Source organism: Ctenocephalides felis, unplaced genomic scaffold, assembly GCF_003426905.1.
Source record: "Ctenocephalides felis isolate EL2017-DRISC unplaced genomic scaffold, ASM342690v1 CF-g0.4_SCAFFOLD_03571, whole genome shotgun sequence".
NCBI lineage: Eukaryota > Metazoa > Arthropoda > Insecta > Siphonaptera > Pulicidae > Ctenocephalides > Ctenocephalides felis.
In genome coordinates, this window is record NW_020539725.1 from 69,803,844 (window position 1) to 69,810,070 (window position 6,227).

General features: G+C 29.3%; 1 non-coding gene across 1 annotated transcript; it reads left to right on the forward strand.

The window, feature by feature from the left end:
* The first annotated feature begins 3,815 nt into the window (after nucleotides 1–3,815).
* On the forward strand, nucleotides 3,816–3,887 carry Trnah-gug. The gene has a single exon. It is a non-coding gene; the product is annotated as a tRNA-His (tRNA).
* The last annotated feature ends 2,340 nt before the right edge of the window (nucleotides 3,888–6,227 follow it).

Genomic DNA, 6,227 nt, shown 5'->3' on the forward strand with positions numbered 1-6,227 from the left:
TGCATATATTAGTATAAATACATTTTTGCATTTGCTTTAATATATATAAATTATAAGAAAAAAGAAAAGCATTCCAGATATTATTTTTTTGCTGTAAATTTTTTGAGTTATATATTTTACATCGAGTTCGAAATAATCATTTTGAAATTTACTTATTATAGTATAGTATTCTACTTAGAAATTGTTAAATATTTGAGTTATTAAAAAAAAGAATATTTTGGGGTGAAATTTGTGAAAACATTTTGAAACTTATTTTTCAAATAGCAGTATACGAGGTCTGTTCAAAAAGTACCCGGAATTTCGTTTTTTCAAAAAATATTTATTAACTTCCCGTAGGGTAAGTTATTGTAATGGGCCGAAAATCGGAATTGAAAATTTTTACATTTCTCGACGTTTTGAAGGTTTCTGAACGTTTTGGCATACCTCAGAAAAAATGGATGTGTGTGTGTGTGTGTGTGTGTGTGTGGTGTGTGTGTATGTATGTGTGGATACAAATTTCCAGTCACGTTTTAGGGCGCACGGATCAACCGATTTGAATGGTTCAAAAAACATTCGATTCCTATTGATTGGGAAAAGAGCTGATTAGTTTTTGGCAAAGGCAGGTCCAGCCGTTTCGGAGATACGGAGCAAAGAGTGCAGAAAATAGAAATCGAATTTTTGAGCGAACGGAGTATCCGATTTGAATGATCTAAAAAACATTCAATTAGTAATGATTGGGAGAAGTGTTTATCAGTTTTTGGCAAAGGCAGGCCCAGCCATTTCGAAGATACGGAGCTAATTATGTAAAAAATGGCAGTTTTTGAGAGAACTAAGCGTCCGATTTAAATGATTCAAAGAACTTTCTGCTTGTCTTAACAAAATAATTGATTTTGGAATTTTTTTTTTTTTTTTTTTTTTTTTTTTTTTTTTAGTATTTTGTATATCGAAAATATTTCAGATTTTATTTTTAATTCTGACTATAGTTCTAATATACTTTAGAAATAATTTCAACTCTGCAATTCGGTTTATATAATTCTTATAAATATTAGACAATGTTACAATATTTATAATAATATATTTGAAAACATTCAATATTCCTCGAACATTTCGTTACGGTGCGGGAAGTTCCAGCAATTTGCCTCAAGGCACGATGCCATAATTGCCTCAAGACAGAATTCCACTTACAGCTAGTTTATTCGTCTACATTAATGTGGTCCCCTTCAAAGTAGTCCCCCCCAGATATAATACACTTATGCCAGCGTTTTTTCCAATTTTCGAAGCACCCTTGATATTCACTTTTTGATATGTCCTTGAGCACTCTCAGCGATTTTCTTAAATCGAGGAAAACCGCTGGCCTTTCATGGGTCTCTTCAACTTTGGAATAGGAAAAGTCACACGGAGCCATATCTGGTGAATTTTTGCACTTTGCAACACTTTATTTCATTTTTTACGCAAAATTTAATACAAATTCTTTGACTTTTCAATTCTTCCATTGTAAAAATCGCCGAGCTCAGAAAAACACGTCGAACCTTAGCGACTACCACAGACAAAGTAAACAGTGAATATAGCTGAAAATTTCATCATACTGTAGGGGCATGTATACCAACACAATAAAAAAAAATTTTGACAATCAGACACTCCAGACCCGCGAAATTTAATTATTAGTAATTCCGGGTACTTTTTGAACACACCTCGTATCTATTTGAATTTATATTAAACATATAATAATTTAGTATAAACTTTTTTTTCTGAAGCATGCCCTTCGCCAAATTAGTTTAGTGTAAATTTGCCCTAGTTTAAAAAATGAATATATTTTTTATAAACCGACAAATTATAATTAAAAGCCCTGAGATAAAATTTTGAAAAAAAATGAACTTGGAGAAGGAGACTCTATTTGTCTGTTTAACCTAAAGAATCCGTTTGTTCTGTTAGATTTAAATAAGAAAAGTTAAACAGAAAATATTTGGTTTCACTATAGATAATTTTTTAGTAAAATTTATGAAAAAATAACTACGAAAAATTGTTCGTCCTCATAGCAGTACGCATTTGGATTTAAACAATCAGAACTCTTTTTAGTGTATATCGAGGAGTGATTCATTTCCTTAACTCGTATAATTTGATTTAAAAAAAAGCAGAAAGTTAGATTCGCTATTTAAACAAAAGCAGTTTTATTGATTTAAAAAGCGGAGCTAAAGGTCAAAAGTCGACGAAAGTTCAAATCACTCATTTGCAGAAATTACTCCTTCTTAGGAAATCAGAACATTATACAATGCCTAACGTTTTAAACCTGTTAACTCGCGCATAGTTTTGTCATGACGTGTATATTCGTCAAACAAAGAGTAAGTTGCGCTGTTAAGATATATGATAAACTAGTGATGTATGGCATCGTATGGCCTTACGGCAAATTGCTGGAACTTCCCGTACCAGAAGTTTTTTTTTTTTAATTAAAAAAAAATTGATCTTTGAAAATATTTGATGTTCGATAAATTTTAACTTTTTGAAAAAAAGACTTCTTTGGAATAAAACTTGGAGAATTTTTTTTTTATTTTGAAATATTTTGGAAGTTTTGAACTTTTTTCTGAAGAAATTGCAGTGCTTGAGCTGCATAGAGACAAATTATAGAAGCGCGTAGGCGCCGTGTCGCCGTCTTACAGACAAACGATGTTACGGAACCCATACAAATGTAAACAAAATTAATACACATTATTAAAATCTCCATAAAATATCTGATAATTTAATGTGCCTTTGTCTAATGATCATTTTTGATCTCAAAATGGCATTTTTTACTTTTTTTTTACTATATCTCCAAAACCGCTAGACCTGCCTTCCCAAAAATGTAATCAGTTCTTCATCTTGTCAATACAAGTAAAATGTTTTTTGAATTATTAAAATCGGACGCTGCGCTCTCTTAAAAACTGAGGTACCGTTTTTGGCACTCTTTGCACGTATCTTCGGAACGGCTAGACCTGCCCGTGCCAAAAACTAATCAACACGTGTTCTCATCAATAGGAATCGAATGTTTTTTGAATAATTGAAATCGGTTGAACCATGTTCCCGAAATCGTCGTCAAAAAATTGAATCCGCACACACACACATACATCCATCTTTTCTAAAGTATGCCAAAATGTTCAGAAGGTTTTGGAACGTGAAGATATAGTTAAAAATATCGGTTTATAGAAAATGTTATTACTACATTTTACATTTTTGTTAACATAAGCCTATATTACATATGTTAAACTAAACACGAGTTAAATTTAATAAAATATTGTACATGTAAATGTAAAAAAGTAAAAAGAATTTTTGATGAAAAACAAATCTAGTTGGTTTGAAAATAAACAGTAAAAAATAATATTTAAAGAGCTTAATGTTAATTTTTATTGATTAAATAAATTATTTCCTCATTGCGATAAGTTCAGGCAGCTCACCTTAAGATTAAATGCTACTTACTACTAAAAAATCGTAGCCTCAAAATATTCTAAACATCATGACATTTCAGAACACATATATCTGTTTCAAAAATTTCAATTTAAATAGCCAATGGTCATTGTTTTATACGCATGACCTGTTCATGACAAATATATTCGTCAATGCAGATAACAGGTTAATTCATATTTTGTCCAATGTAGTCATTTTCTTTTTGGAAAACAAATTACGATTAGTGAGTTAAAAAATGATTAGGACAAATGTACTAAATTTGTCTTGCTTCGTGCGTTTTATACTTGGCTATCGGTCCGCTTTGTATACAGGTATAAATGTGTTTGTACAGGTGAAAGATTTCAGAATAAAATGTCCGATCGGCTTTCTAATTATTTATTGAACGTTCAGGTAGCTCGGTAGCCGTGATCGTCTAGTGGTTAGGACCCCACGTTGTGGCCGTGGTAACCCAGGTTCGAATCCTGGTCACGGCAGGGCTACATTTTTTTTTTTTGAAAAATTTTCAAAAATCAAATTGCAGAATATTTATGAGGAAAATACTATTATTTGAAATGATAAAATGACATAACTTGGCCAATTCTTGAATAACATATAAATTTTATGTTACGGGTCTAAAATTGAATTCATAAATTATAAAATTTATTTCGATTTATTTCTAATATGTTTTTCGGATCGGATTTTTGGGAAATATTTATGTTTTAGTTTTCTCGACGTTTCAACTTATTTTGAATCGAATGAGAGCAAATTTATAAAAAGTATGTGTGTACGTATGTATATATGAGTATGTATTTTTGTATAACGAAAATCACAATTGAAGAAAAAGGACTCTACTGACTAGAAAGGCGTGACTACCGTAAATAAGAAAAAGGACTCAATTGACAAGCAAACTAAAATCTCAATTGAGGAATAAGGCCTCCACTGACAAGAAAGGCGTGAGTACAGAAAATAAAAAAATTTGAAATGTGTGCGTGTGTGATTTTTCTCTCTTATATAGCCAAGGAAATGCTTTAACCTATACTAGGTCTATTATATGGAAATGTGTGCACCAATAAATAATACCAAATAAAACCTCCGCTTATTTATTGCCTCTTGTCTCCTCGCAAACCACTTAGGCATTTCAACCACTTAATGGGGGGAGGCTCTAGAATTCTATAATTTTCATTCTCGTCCTAATTAGTCCCATTCGCTCTTTTTCTTCTTGTATATATGTATATGTGTGTATGTCTATGTGCCTTTGTGTATGTGATCCAATTTATGACATTTCGTTCAGTTTTTTTTTGCAGATTTCTACTGATTAACTAAAACACATTTTTAAAACAAAAAATGGTCAAGATAAAATATGTTAAACAATTATCGTTAATTTGTACAATTATAGATATTACAAGTATGTTTGAAAGAAATCAATTAGAAATAATATTCATAATTTTTTATCAAAAGTCTAATTATTTTCGAAATAACAGTCGAATTTTACCTAAATAGCTGAATCACAATTCATATTTCATAATTTTCACCTATAAAGATACAAAATTTATTTACCTCGTATATCTGTATCTAATCTACTCATATATGATTTATTAGAAATACATTTATAAATTATGCGGTCATTAGTTATTACTGCAAATTAGTTATGCTACTAATATTATACACATTAAAATTTTTGCAAAGTCGCTTTGAGCAACATTAGTTCTGCACATTAACATATAAATTGATCGTATTCTATTATAAAATACTACTATGTATCATATATAGCAAAAAGTTCCTTATCGAATATTTAATACTACTTTTAAATGTGTGCAAATACTGTGCGTACATTCTAAACAGGGTTAGTGATATATAAATTATGCAACACTCTAGCCATGTCAGTCATATGTGTCTGACGATAAGAAGTCGAAACAAAAATTTAATATAGAACCATACGTGATATAAAATTCTTTGGTACATTAAGTTTCCTTATAACACTTTTAACTAAATTATCTGATAAAGTTACCATGGCCCATGTTAAAAGTGTTTTTAATATTATCGAATCAATTTTGCAAATATAATTATGAAAATTCGTTAAAAACGCAACTTAAAATTTGCATAGTCATTTGTTCATTAGCAGTTCATAAATAATTTTATAATTATGATAAAATACAATAATTATAACATTCATTTTGGTACTTAACAAAATCGCCTTATTAACTATGTGTAATTTTTTTGAATATTTTTAAGTTAAAAATCAAATCGAATAAAATAATCTTAGTATTTGGTGAAATATTCAAGTTTGTTCTATGGTCATTATCTAAGAAGCAATTTTGAAAATATAGAAGAACACTAAAAATGTGAAATAGAGTTATTGTAATTTTTGCATAAAATTGAACTACAGTTTTGTAATTTATGCCATTTTTCAGATGGTCAATAACTATTGCCTTATAAAATTTTTGAAATTTAATTAATATTAACTAATTTATGTTAGTATTATATTTTATAGATCAACAAATGTTTTTTTATTTTTTTAAACGATCATGATTATATTGTTATTGCATATGTAATATAAAATAACCTGGAAGTTATGGAGAAGTGAAAATCTATTTTCAAACTTGTTGAAAATTACATAAAGTGTCTTTTAACAAATTTCCTCAAAATGTCACTAAAAATTAATCTATTCAAAACTTTCTCATGAAAAGAACTCTTATAATCTGAAATAGAGTTATTGAAATTTTGCATAAAATTGAACTACAGATTTGTAATTACTGGCAAAAAGGCTATTTTCCTGATGATCAATAAATGAAACCTTATAAGCAATTGCACTGATTTATGCTAGTATTATATTT